General features: G+C 38.7%; 1 protein-coding gene across 1 annotated transcript in view; it reads right to left on the bottom strand.

The window, feature by feature from the left end:
- The window catches only part of LOC125453039 (cullin-5), a 112,173-nt gene extending 99,199 nt beyond the window's left edge, over positions 1–12,974 (bottom strand). Inside the window, exon 1 of the mRNA XM_048532088.1 lies at positions 12,912–12,974. The gene's annotated coding sequence lies outside the window, so the exon portion shown is untranslated. The remainder of the gene's footprint in view (positions 1–12,911) is intronic.
- Between the last annotated feature and the right edge of the window lie 58 nt (positions 12,975–13,032).

Here is a 13,032-nt window from a genome sequence, read left to right as displayed (position 1 = left end):
CCATCAAGCCAGGGGCTCAACCCTGGTTCAATGGACAGTGCAGGAGGGCATGGCAGACGCTGGGTATACCTAAAAATGAGATGTTAAGCTGGCGAAACTGCTAAACAGGATTACTTGTACGCCAAATAGCAAAAAGCTACAAGCGATAGATAGAGCTAAGCGATCCCACAAACAAAGGATCAGATCCAAGCTCTGCAGTCCTGCCACATACAGTCGTGAATGGTGGTAGATGATTGAACAACTCACTAGAGGAAGAGGGTCCACAAATATCCCCATCCTCAATGACGAGAGAGCTCAACACATCAGTGCAAAAGATAAGGCTGAAGCATTTGCAGCAATCTTCATCCAGAAGTACTGAGTGGAAGGCTTATTTCTGCCTCCTCCAGTGGTCCCCAGCATCACAGATGCCAGTCTTCAGCCAAATTGATTCACTCCACGTGATATCAAGAAACACCTGGAGGCAGTGAATGCAACAAAGGCTACGGGCCCTGATAACATTCCAGCAATAGTCCCGAAGACTTGTGTTCCAGAATACGTCACTCCCCTAACCAAGATGTTCCAGTATGGCCACAACACCAGTATCTATCTGACAAGGTCGAAAAATACCCAACCAAGTTCCATACACAAAAAGATGGACAAATCCAACCTAGCTAATTACCAGCCCACCAGTCTACTCTCGATTGTCATAAAGCTGCCATCAATAGTACTATCAAGCAGCATTTGCTCATCAACAGCCTTTTCTTTAAAAAAAATTGCCCAGAGGGCAGTTCAGAGTCAACCACATTGCTGTGAGTCTAAAGTCACATGGGGGCCAGATCAGATAAGAATGGCAGTTTCCTTCCCTGAAGAACATTAGTGAAGTAGGTGGGTTTTTCTGACAATTGCCAATGGATTCATGGTCTTCAGATATTTGTTGTAGCAGGATTGGAATCCAGGTCCCCAGCACGTTATCTGTGGTCTCTGGGTTAGCAGTCCAGAGATAACAGCATCAGGCTATCGCCTGCCCTATGGCACCCAGTTTGGGTTTTGCCAAGGGCTCTCAGCTCTTGATCTGATGACAGGCTCAATTCAAAGAGCTGAACTCCAGAGGTGAGGAGAGAGTGACTGCCCTTGACATCAAGGCCGTATTTGAGATTGTGCCAAAGCTGGAATCAAAGAGAAACAGCGACAAACCTTCCTCTGAGAGCCATACCTGGTACAAAGGAAAATGATGGTAGTTGTTGGCAGTCATCTCAGTTCCAGGAATTTCTGCAGGGGTTCCTCAGGGTAGTGCCCGAGGCTTAGCCATCTTCACCTGTTTCCTCAATGACCTTCCCTCCAGCATAAGGTCAAAAGTGGGGATGTTTGCCAATGGTTGCAAAATGTTCAACACAATTTGCAACTCCGTAGATGCTGAAGCAGTCCAAATTCAAATGCAATAAGATCTGGACAATATCCAGGCTTGGGCTAACAAGTGACAAGTAATATTCACACCACATAAATGCCAGGGAATGACCATCTTCAACAAGAGACATTCAACCCACTGCCCCTTGATTTTCAATAGTGTTATTATCACTGAATCCCCAACTATCAAAACCCTGGGGGTTACCACTGTCCAGAAACTCTCCTGCACTAGCCACATATATACGCAGTGGCTCCTCAAGCCTGTCCATCATCTACAAGCCACAAGTCGGGAGTTTGATGGAATACTCCCCCATAAGTAAGCTCCAACAACTCAAGAAGCTTGACACCATCCACCACCAAGCAGCCAACTTGATTGGCACCACATCCACAAATATCTACATCCTCTACTACCAAAGCACAGTAGCAGCAGTGTGTACTATTCACAAGATGCACTATAGAAATTCACCAAAGATCTTTAGACAGCATATTCCAAACCCATGACCAATTCCATTTTGTAGAACAAAGGCTGTAGATACATGGAAACACCACCACCTTAAAGATCCCCTCCAAGTCACTCGCCATCTTCACTTGAAAATATATTGCCATTCTTCCACTGTCGGTGGGTCAACATCCTGGAACTTCCTCCCAAATGGCATTGTGGGTCTACCTACAGCACATGGACTGTAATAATTTACCAAGTCATCTCACCTCCACCTTCTCAAGGGATGGACAACTGCTGGCCAGTCAGCGATGCCTGCATCTGATGAGTGAAAAACAAAATTTCAGAGATCATTCTTCAAAACAGGTGGCAACAGTTTTCCAAAGACTCCCAATCCTCAGAAAAAAAATGGACAACCTCTTATTTTAGACAGTGACAGATAGTTCTAGATTCTCCCATAAAAGGAAACATTCTTTCCACATTCAAGATGTCAAGCTTCCCAAGGATCTCATACATTTCAAACAAATCACCTCTCAGTCTAAGCTTCAGTGAATACAATCCCAGCCTGTACAACCTTTCTTCATATGACAATTCTGGGGGTTATGTCCTATAAACCTGGACAAACTGCTTCCAATGTAATTATACTCTTCCTTAAATAAGGAGACCAATATTGTCCGTAGCACTCCAGATAAAATCTCATCAATGCCCTGTATGAGATTATCTTTACTATTTTTGTATTCCATTTTCTTTACATTAAACAATAACATTCTACTAGCTTTCCTAATTACTTACTGCACCTGCATACCAACCTCCTGTGATTCATGCACTGAGACAACCAGATGCATCTCACAGCACTAAAGTCATTCTTGCTTATACAGTCATAGAGTCGACATATTCTTCTGCTGAAATGGACGTTTTCACACTTTCCCACAATGTACATATTTGCCAGGTCTTTGGCTACTTATTTCACCTGTCGATGTAATTTTGTGGCCTCCAAATGTCCTCTTCATAACTACTTTGCTACTAATTTTTGTGTTGTCAGCCAATTTAGCAACCATATTTATATTTGCTGAACATATAATGGCACAAAGGCAGTAAGACACTTCATCTGCACTATATACCCTGGGAATTACCATGGGAGTGATACACTAGAGAAGCCAATTTACTGTCACCAAGTGCTGCAGGCTAAACCGGGAGACATATCCTCTCCAAACATGGCTGATAGAACCCGATGCAGGATAAAAGGTACAAAGCTGCTCATGCTTCTATCAAGGACATTGTGGAATGGACCAGACATGTTGAAGATGAGAATCTGATGCTTGGACCACTCCAACAGGCCCTGCATACAGCTCAGCAAGGGTATCCCATATCATTGTAGCATGCCATACCATTAACAATCAGAGCTAACAAAGGGGGTAGGGATATAGAAGTAGGTGATTGACTACAAACATCTCACGAAAGGAATGAGAATGAGGATCAGGGCATCGACCAGGAGGGACATGCAAGATAACGTGACAGAGCAAATGTATCTTTGAACACAAGAAGCTAGGAAGAACTTAATTGTACCCTGCTTCCAGGCAGATAGCGCCACTTCTTTCATCATTGTAATGTCTGATCAGACTGCACATCTCTTACGTAGGTACAACTTATCAGGTCTAATAGTGACAAAGTTTATTTATAATTGACTGTCCCTGATGCCACTTATTTGCCCTCACCAAACTTTTCCTTCCTCTCCCTCCAAATTTGTTTAAATGTAGACCAAATTCCACAGCTGGGATGGAGGGAGCCAGCTCTGCGGTTGCCTGGAACATTTAGGTGGTAGTCCCTAGGGCTGTTTGGGCCTAGAAAGCCAAGTCCTATTGCGAGTCTTCTGCCAGGATATATACAGTGAATTGCTTGCTGTTTCTGTGTGCCTGCATTTCTCAGAAGCTGTAAAAGACACTTTAAATATTTGATAGAAAAAAATTTTTTGCCAACACCAACAGGTACTCAATCCCAGAGAAATGTCATTCAAATCTCAGCTCTTTAATGTCTTACTTAACTGACTCTTCATGGTTCTCTGCCTTGAACTGCTGCAATTTTATTATTCCTTTCTGAGTCTGCTGACATGAACCTTTTTGAAGTCCATTGGCCTAACCTCTTTACAGGTTTAAAAATTTGAAGATTTCTATACAAATTCTCCTGTGGGGAAACTTCACAAAATAAAACCACACTGCCAGTGTAACTGAACTGACTTGATTCTGCCGTTGGGAGGAAATTGTTCTCCCTTCTGAACTCCTGATCCTACTGAAGTCAAAACAAAGCTAGTTACTCTGATCTCTTTCTATGTCTATTATAAACTCCCATCATTGCTAATGTCTCTGAGGTGGAGGAGGAGTTTTGCTAAGAAATCCATGGGATCACATTTGCTATTTGAAGTATTTTGTGGGGTGTTTCACCACGGTTTGTCTGTTAACACAAGCCAAATGTGGGTAAGTTTAGGATATCAGAATACAAGTCATACCTACCTCTGCACAGTGTAAAGATTTTTTTCTGTCAAAAATCTTTGCATATTTGTATTAAGACGTGCTCAGTGAGCGAGTAAAAAAATGAGAATGCAGGAAGGCTTCATAGGTTAGGAGGATAAGGTGCATACAACAGAGAAAGGTGTAGTCCATGAACTTCGGTGAGAGCTGTGCGGACTGGTAGGATTAGCATCAGCAGTGGCCCTGCAAGTGTGAAGTAGCAGAAAGAAGAGAGAGATTTGATGTAGTAGAGGACAAAAGATTACTAGCCTATTTTCTGCACTACTGTGCATTACGTTTCACCCAGGGCACAACACTAACTCAGGTTGGTCTCAGTCCATGCTGTTGAATCAGTTGTAAAGTCCTCTTCTGGCAGTAGTAGGAAAAAGAACTGACCTCTTCTCCTCCATCCTATCCACCAACACCTCCAGGTTCCTGTCAGGACAGCAGCTTCCCCTGCTGGACCTTGACCTCAACTATAAATTGAGGAGCAACAAAGTGGGAATCTAGCTTGTGGCGTTGAAAGTAGTGTGCACATTTAAAGCGGGTTTAATTATGTCACTAGCGATGTGAACACTGGAAGGTCCTGGCAGCAGCAAGCACTTTGTCTCAACTAATTCAAAATAGGAACATTCAGAATTTTAGTTGTGATAAGGTAGTTATTCTTTGTTGATGAAATAAACCTGGCTGAACTGTTTTAGTGCAAAACAAGATATGAATGTTCAGCCTATACAACTGGCCATATCATAACCAATTTTAAATGTAATCTGGGTGATGTCCAGTGGAGTAGGACTATAAAACAACTGGTACACCTCTCCAACACGAGTTGTGTAAAGAACCACTTACAGTAGAATCAGTCATTTTGCTACAGATGAAGTGATAAATTAGATCTAATTTTAATGTCTTCTACTGAAGAGAGGTCATTCAACTATATTTAATATTTATGTTGGCCCTAACAGAATGCTATCTTATTCTCTGCTAAGCAAAAAAGAAATTCAAAATCAAACTAGATCACTTTGATACTGGATATCTTGGCATATCAGCCAGAAATTTGAAAAACAGAAGTTAAAATACAAGGAAAAATGTAACAAAATTCTAAATCTAAATTAAGTGGTTCAGGTAACAAGATTATGCTTTTCGACAGAAGAGAGTGTATTGTCTTGTATTATGCTTAAAATAAATTTCACATCACTCCAGTTGAAAACACAGGATACTAATGCACTTCAGATTAAGTTACATTTCATATTTTCATCCTTGCCATCACAATCCATACTGCCAGCAAAAGACATTCATCAAAATCTGGACAAGAACTCTGTCCAAAAGCTTTACTTATTTATCTACAGAACACAGCGTAGTGTTTTATAACAATTCTCAGGTTAAGAAAGCAATCGCATTTTTGTTTGGTGATTTACAATTCCCCAACCCTTCAGTTTATGATTAGCTCTTAACACACAAACATATCAACTCAGAAAAATTAAAATTTTCTACAAGACATTTAAACAGGCCTTAACAATAACTTATATCATTCAAACAAGGGGATTTGAAAAATACAGTGTCAGATACGCAAATACTCAAAACAAAGAAAACATGAATTTGAGAAAAGTTAGCTAACAATGCAGGTTTTTAAAATTGAAATTCCTCAATCAACTGCACAATGTAACAACTGAAAGTGACAACTCATATTTATTTACTAAAACTCAACTCAAAATGTAATTTTCACAAAATAATCTCCTTGGATGGCAAACAACGTACAATAGCTGTACAAGATAAAAATCTTTCTTTACAGTCAAATTCTATATTTACCACCCCTGTTCCATGTCAGTTTATTGACAATTTTAATTTCACAAATAAGACAAAGTTGCAGCACAAATTTAACTCAAAATTTCTCTTTCATTGAAATAAATTTATACATCCAGTTCACATATCCACATTTGACATTTTCATTGTCTTTGGTTTTACCACTGTATCGACTGATTCACATTCATTTTATCTTGTAACAGGCTTTATTCTAATCCTGTGTAAAACCTATTAATCTCTGGTATTTTGTCAGTATTACACTGCAGTACTACCTTTGCACCAGCCCCTATTTTAAATGATTCAGACCAACACCGTATCTATACCACTGAAATGAAAAGAAAGCAGGGCACTAGATACGAAGGCATAGTTGTTTACCAGTTTGGTAATTAATACATTAGAAAGGGTAATGGAGGTGTAGAAAAGACCTAACACACATTCCCTAGAAATCCAGAGGCAAGCAGAGAAATTCATGTGAAATGTATAAAATTACAGACCAATATCAACGTTAATGAATTAATTAGACATTAATGCTAGAAAGTAGTGAAACAAAGAACATATTCAAAGACATTTTTCACACATAGATTCTTAGAATTTGGAATATGTTACTGCAAGTGTGTATTGAAAGTGATTCAAACACACTATTTAAAAGCAAGTTAGAATAATATCAAAAAGAACAGGAAGTTTAGAGAAGATAAGCCAAGTATGAAATTAGCACCTGAAGCTTAACGGGCTACATTGGGCCTCCCTCAGTTGATATATTTCTACGATTTTGTACACTTACAGTTATGTGCACTATTTTCTTCATGCTGAAATGGCTATTAAAATTTTAATATTCCATGAGGAGCTAATAGTTTTACTAGCTTTTACATTATTGCCTTAAACTTGTCATTCAGCAAGAACTTCTTCAAACTAAAAGCAATGTATACAATGCTTAGTAACAGAATGTCACCATCAGGAATATTTGGCTGACGGATCAGGATTTCCAAAGGTTCTGCTCTAATGAGTGCTGCCTGCGATTCTTGTCTCGCCCTGAACATTTCTCCTGAAAAGGGGCAGCTGGAAAGAATCAATAGTGCTTTCAAGGGCAAACACATTCAAAAGGAGATCCCAATGTTGAAGCATGCATGTGTTTCAAGGCTAGATGAAGTGGAACAGGCAAAATCACTGTACATGGTAACAATGACATTATCCCACCAATCCTGATAATTCTAATGAAGGTTGGGGGTCTTGGGGCGCAGGGGTGGAATAAAGTTGCACAGGAACTGCTGTTCCCACTTTCACTACATAGAAGAAATGAGTCAGAGCAGCTCTTCTGGTCTAGAGATGGCCAGGGCCTATTATTAAACTTCTTACAGCTCACTGGAGAAGCAGACCAAAACTCAGTGTTTGCTGATTTATTCTCAAAAAAGAGATATAATAAATGTAGACTCTGTAACTCCCAAGCCTATCACAGTGACTTTATCACCATGAACTGATAAACAAGTTAAACAATTAACTATCCCTTAAAGGATCACTGTTAAAATAAATTGAAAGGAATCTTTAATTACAAAGTCATTACTCCGAGTGGTAATGCAAAACCCAGAAAAACCTGCAGGTTGTTCAGGGCCTCAAGTATACCAGCAGAAACTCTGCTCCCTCTCCAAGAGCACCCAGTCACAGATGCAACAAAAGGGAGGCTGACACCCTCGTCAAACAATCTCAATATCTCTTTAATGCTCCTGTAAAAGCCAATAAACCAATCAAATAAAACTAACTTGTGGCAGCCACCCTCAGAAGGGACATTAGAACAAAAATTAAAATTAAAATTGTGAAGCTGCAAATTGGAATTAAACTTTGATGCAGTGGTTGGGAGAGAGATGATGCATACCCTAAAGTACTCACTCATTGAGAAAAGCATCAAGCATACCAGCGGATACCTGGCTCTGGAAAAAAAAACTAGGAAAGGTGCAGGAAGCCATGTTGAACAATCTCAGTGTCTGTCTGTACTGTTTTGAGCTGCACAATGAAACAAGTACACTAATGAAGTGTCCCTTTATATCTGCACAAGTCATCATGCAATGGGTGTCCCTAATGACATGCAACATAATTATAGGGCCAATAACCACATCTTTTGTATGAGAATGGTCATAGGTACCTGCAAGCAGTTGTATAGTTCTACTGGAAACAAAGAGAAGTTTCTGGAAAAGCTCAGTAGGTCTGGCACCAAACGTGAAGGAAAATCAGAGTTAGCGTTTCAGGTCGAGTGGCCTTTCCTCAGAACTGATGGTAGCTAGGAAAATGTTGGTTTATGAGCAGAAGATAGGGTAGAGGGAAAGAGGGTAAGGAGTAAATAAACGGTGTGACAGAGTCCAAAACAACTGGCACTATTTCAGGTTTGGTGCTTTAACAATAAACGGATGGAAGTTATTTATGTTAACAGCCTAATTTTGTTTTGATCATGCCATCTGTACTAACTCCTGAGTTACATGACCAAACTACATAGTACAGATTTCATAAAGACGAACTTGTACCTCAAACAATGTGTTCAAATTTGTACAATAAATTATAGACATGATGATAATCAATTAAACTGCATTGAAACCAATGCTGCTAGGGCTTCTTAGTCAATTTTGCCCTTCTTCTGTTAACAACAATGGTTCATGCAAGGATACAGTTACACAGAGGGTAGGCTGCTTTCTGGTACATTGCGCATATGAAGGTACGTGTGGTGCAGATTTGCAGGCTAATCAATAGCAGATGGTTTTACTGCCAAGCATGATTCCCACTTTCACTACATAGAAAAAAAAGAGTCAGAGCAGCTCTTCTGCTCTTCGGATGGCCAAGGCCTATTATTAAGCTTCTTACAGCTCGCTGAAGAAGCAGACCAGAACTCAGTGTTTGCTCATTTATTCTCCAAAAAAGAGAGAGATATTACAAATGTACAATCACAACCATACACTTCCTAGTAGGGATCATGGGACAAAAATCAGAAACAAAAAATCCTAGCTGTTTTGCTCCTCATCATTTGTCCATGATGGCTGGGTCTAATTTTGGTTCATAGTTACATTTGAGGCTAAGACTTGCTAGAAGAGGTCAGAGGTGGGGAATTTCGGGGCGAGTAACTTATCTCCTTTCTCCCCACCCCCTTCCACAACATGGGATTCAGGAGCTTGACTGAATACTCTACACACTTGCCTGGGTGGCGTTCCAACTGAACACAAGACACTTGACAACATAAAGGACAAAGCAGCCTGTTTAATCGGTACCTGATTGACCTCCTTAAATATTCACTCCAATCATCGCAGATACAACAGAAATGATTATCGTCCACAAAATGCATATAGGAAAACATCAAGCCTTCTTTTACACCAACTTACAAACCCATGACCTCTACAACCTATAAGAGTAAGGGTAGCAGATGTATGGAAACACTATTACCTGCAAGTTCCCCTCTAAATCACATTCTAACTTAGAAATAATTGCTATTGCTTTCTTATCCCTGGATCAAATTCTGGAACAAGTCTAACGACCTTGGTGTACCTAGATCATGAGGACCATGCGGAAAAATTGTCTAATGTGATAAAATCTATTGCCGTTGTTTTTTCTTAAAAAACGATACATTTGCAAGATCAGAAGAAAGACTGGATTTTTAAAAAACACAACTCTGGATATAAACAACTAAAACCGCAATAGATGATGACTAAAGGGACATCTAATGTTTCTGGGGAATTTTGGTCCTTCTTTAATTTGCAATTATTTATAACTGACAACATTTTTTTCCCTCTTTTCTCATGAGGGAGTAGAGGTACCATTTGGGATTATGCAATTTAAGGTCAGAGGTTATTGCTAAAAATTTTGGGGATAAAGAAATAACATCAGATTATACCACATTACAAAATTACATATTTTAGAGAACAAGGCAAATTTATTGGTGTTCATAAACTATCATATAATGGATTTAAGGTCTCATTTCAATACAACAATTCACATTCATTTAATAATGATTGTTATATTGTTTTCTTCTGGCTGACTAATATAATAATAAGAAAGTGGTCATAATTGCTCTCACTTTCAAACATTCACTGAATTAGATTGATATTCCAAATTGCTTTCATGATTGACCTAAGTAATATCTGAATTGATTTATTTTTCAACATATCATCATGATTTGGGGAGGAGAGATTTTTTGATACATTAATTCCTAACTTAGCCATAGAAACCTGTTTTCATTTGAAAAAATAAAAATTAAAAATACTTTCAGTCAGCTAATTGCAAACGAATGAAATGTTTGTTTTTGCAAACAGCAATGATGAATAAAGACAAGTTCCATCATGTTGCATCGTGGGCAAATAACATACTCAATTCTCAGTGACTGGCTTTCGGTTCTTGTCTGAAAATGTGGTGTTGAGGGAATGGAGATATTACATGAAAGATGTTTAGTGCATTAAGCTTTGATTTTTATTTTTTCAAATGAAAACAGATTTCCATGGCTAAGTTTGGAATTCATATATCAAAAAATCTCTCCCACCCAAAATCATGATATGTTGAAAAATAAATCAATTCAGATATTATTTAGGTCAATCATGAAAGCAATTTGAAATTGTCAAGATAGGAAACTCAATCCAATTCAGTAAATGCTTGAAAGTGAACTGCAATTATGACCACTTTCTTATTTTTATATTAAATCAGCCAGCAGAAAACAAACAAAAAAAATCAGAAGTCATGTTACACTAGCTACTTTGGTCAATTTCTGTTTAAAAATTGCTGCAGCTAGAGATATGAGGAATTGATGCACAACGGCTTGAAACCGCAGCAATAAAAACAAGAACTGCAATTAGAAGCTAGTTGTCTCTATTGTAACCAGTTGGCTGAGAAGTTCAGACTTATCACCTCCTAATGCTTACAGGTGGATAAGAGGCGAGTTAGGTACGTTTGCAACAGACTAAAAAGAGAACGATTTCAATGTCTGTGACACACAAAATAGTGTATCCCTGCCTCCCTAATCTGTCCTTCCCCCCTCCACCTATCCTCTCCTCCCACCTCAAGCCCCACCTCCATCATCTACCAACTAGCCTCATCCTGCCCCCTTGATCTGTCTGTCCTCCCAGGACTGACCTATCCCCTCCCTAGCTCCCCACCTACACTCACCTTTACTGGCTCCAACCCCACCTCTTTGACTTGTCTGTCTCCTCTCCACCTATCTTCTCCCCTACCCATCTTTTATCTGCCTCCCCCTCTCTCACTATTTATTTCAGAATCCCCTTCCCCTCCCCATTTCTGAAGAAGGGTCTAGGCCTGAAAGGTCAGCTTTCTTGATCCTCTGATGCTGCTTGGCCTGCTGTGTTCATCCAGCTCTACACCTTGTTATCTCAATTATTATTGAACTCGCTCAACATGTTCAGCTATAATGATCCAAACAAATAATGAAACAATATATGATCCTACATTGTAACCAGTACCTTATGATATTTAATATGCAGGTAAATTAACATTTTTATGTCATGTATGTTTTATAGTCCACAGACCATTAAAATGGATTCACTTAAGCAAATAACTGGATTTAAAGGACTTCCTAATTTACACATTCGATTGCAAATTAACATTACATTTCAGAATTGAAGGGAGGACTGGTATGCTCATGGTTTGTAGCCAATTGAGCACATTGCATACATTACGTAGCCATAACAGAGTCCTGTTTAAATGATATCTATGTTGTATGTTGTGCTAAAACTAGCACCAGTAAGTGCAAGGAAAACAGCAAAATGCATACAGTGATTGGTTGACTTACAAGAATGAGAATTTCAGTACTTCCTGTTGGAGAATTAAAAGCTTTTTAATGTTAAAACTTCCAAATTTGTCTGTTATTAGCAATATTCAAGTGTTTTTGTAAGTCACAACTGTAGCAATACTATGTTTGCCCCTTTGATTACACATTCGCCATTCTCATCTCCAGTCCACAGTGCAAATATAGGAAGGATCTAGTTCAATGACCACAATAGCCTTGCCATTTTCCAAAATAAAAAGGCAGCTTTTTGTAACTGTAAACCGTAACATTGAAAGCTACAAGCAAAACAGCAACATGCCATGCCACAGAACATGTTTACTATTTATTAGCTTCCACATGAGCCAACCACTAAACAGAAGAAAGTATAGTGCAGGGCTTTGGCTAACATCTTTGTGCATATAATCAGCCTATAATGATAAATATTCAGGAAATGCACTCCACTGTTGCAGAAATGTAGACATTAGCACAGTGATTGCTCGTGGCAGTTCAACTTTTTGGAGCTTATTAACAGCAAATGTCTGTTCTCATTCATTGCAGAATATTTTCACATCTTTCTTCACTGTTTTATCTGCTGTATTCGTTTTCCACAGCCACTTCGCTAAACATGTAAGGACTTAAGAAAAATATTAATCTCTCATGTGAATTAATTAAAACCTATTGAATTAAATAACTGCATAAGACAAACAAAACACCACTTCTAAAACATTTAGTAATTTAAAGCCAAGAATATTTCTTACATCTCCAGAAATCACTCACATATTTCTGAGTTTGATTAAACCTTATTTAAAGCATTATTTCGGGCAAATGGTTCATATCAAATATACATGTTAATTTAACCTTTAGTTATACACATCAGTTTCTCTGACAGATTGCCAGTCTTACAGTAAGGCAACAAGTCCCAAAAATAAAACTTGATTTTACTGTGCAAAAAATACACTCTTACTATTAAAGTCTGCAGTTATTGATAAAATAAAATTTGTGCATTTCATGTCAGAGAAGCTCTGTAGCCAAGTTGGGTACTTACTTTCCAATGAAATATATTCTAATCAAATCTATGCCAAGTCTAGGGTAAGCCCTAGAAGATTTGTTGGCATATCCAGATAGGCTTGCAGGGATGGCTAAAAAGTACAATAAGCAACTCTTTG

This window comes from Stegostoma tigrinum, chromosome 6 (genome assembly GCF_030684315.1).
Source record: "Stegostoma tigrinum isolate sSteTig4 chromosome 6, sSteTig4.hap1, whole genome shotgun sequence".
In the NCBI taxonomy this organism is placed as follows: domain Eukaryota; kingdom Metazoa; phylum Chordata; class Chondrichthyes; order Orectolobiformes; family Stegostomatidae; genus Stegostoma; species Stegostoma tigrinum.
Note: the sequence above shows the minus strand (reverse complement) of the source record. Positions and strands in the feature narration are given on the sequence as shown.